This window comes from Orycteropus afer, unplaced genomic scaffold (assembly GCF_000298275.1).
Source record: "Orycteropus afer afer isolate SDZICR_OR568_19922 unplaced genomic scaffold, OryAfe1.0 scaffold00176, whole genome shotgun sequence".
NCBI classification, from domain to species: Eukaryota; Metazoa; Chordata; class Mammalia; order Tubulidentata; family Orycteropodidae; genus Orycteropus; species Orycteropus afer.
Genome location: NW_006921763.1, coordinates 557,409 through 558,785, shown reverse-complemented (window position 1 = coordinate 558,785; position 1,377 = coordinate 557,409).

Here is a 1,377-nt window from a genome sequence, read left to right as displayed (position 1 = left end):
TCTTCTCTTTGGCTTCCTGGGTTCCACCCCTTCCTCCTGCTCTTCCGGCCTGCTACTCTGTGCTACACCCGGGAAGTGGGAAGAGAGCTGTTATATCATGAGGATTTCAATTAACATCACAAAACAAAATGTATCTGAACTGTTGAATGAAAAATGAATTTGCTCTATAAACTCCAAATCTCAATAAAAAGTTGAAAAAAAAAAAAAAAGCTCACTAGATCAGATGATGGGAGAAAGACACAGAAAATAATGTATCACTAATAATACAAGAAATTATTTTAGATGGATGTATTTTTGAGTTTATTTTTCTTTAATATGTAGGTATTTGTTTTAATAAGCATTAAAATAAACATAACTCACAAATTGTATTAGTATATAATCTTGGCTGGTTTAATACACAGAATTATAGTGTCTTCAACAGAATATTCATCACCTGTTTGTTTGTTGTGCTGTGGTGGTTTGCATGTTGGTATGATGCTCAAAGCTATGTCACTGGTATTTCAAATACGAGCAAGGTCACCCATGATGGACAGACTCCTGCAGGGCTTCCAAACTAAGACAGACTAGGTGGTGTGTTGGAACTGCCAACCTTTTGATTAGCAGCCAAGCACTTAACCATTGCATCATCAGTTTCAAAGCAGCTGAAAGCTTAGTATGTATGTATAGCCAAATGATCACTAAACATAGGAGGAAAGGCTTTGACACAAAAGGCAGAGATCAAAGCTAGCAAAGAGAAACAACAGTGATGCACCATGAGGAGAATAAACACAACCCGGAAAACTTAAATATCCTAAGAGAGAAATAGGGGAGATTACAGGTAGGAAAAAAGAACAAGATGCTCTTAAAAAAAAAAAAGTAAGAGTAAAAACAAAGAGAGTTATTTTACAATGTGGTGGCCAAAATTTTAGCAGGAGAATCACCGGAATTCTGATGTGAAATCAAGTAGTATTTTAATAGCACAAATGTGTGCTGAAGTTTGTGTGTGTGTGTGTGTGTGTGTGTGTGGCTTTGTAGTAGCTGAGAGTGGGGGGAAGGACATGTACTCACATTCCTCTCAGCTGCTGCTCGTGCTGTTTTGCACTACTGATCCTTTCCCTGGAATGGTGTTCTCCTTATTCTGCCTAAGGCCACTAGTACTCCTCTTAATGATGATGATGATAAAACCTCTAAAGTTTAGAGTTTAGAGGATGGTTTCAGCTTCAAGTAAGAACAGTTACTATTCAAATTGGTTTCATGAATAAGAACACTTACTATCTCACCAAATAGGAAGTGAGTTTCAGGCTTGATTGATTCAGTGGTTGGAAAATGGGCAAGGGCTTCTGTGCTATTTGATTTTCTAAAAATCGTGTGCATTTATCACCTTCATTAAATATATAT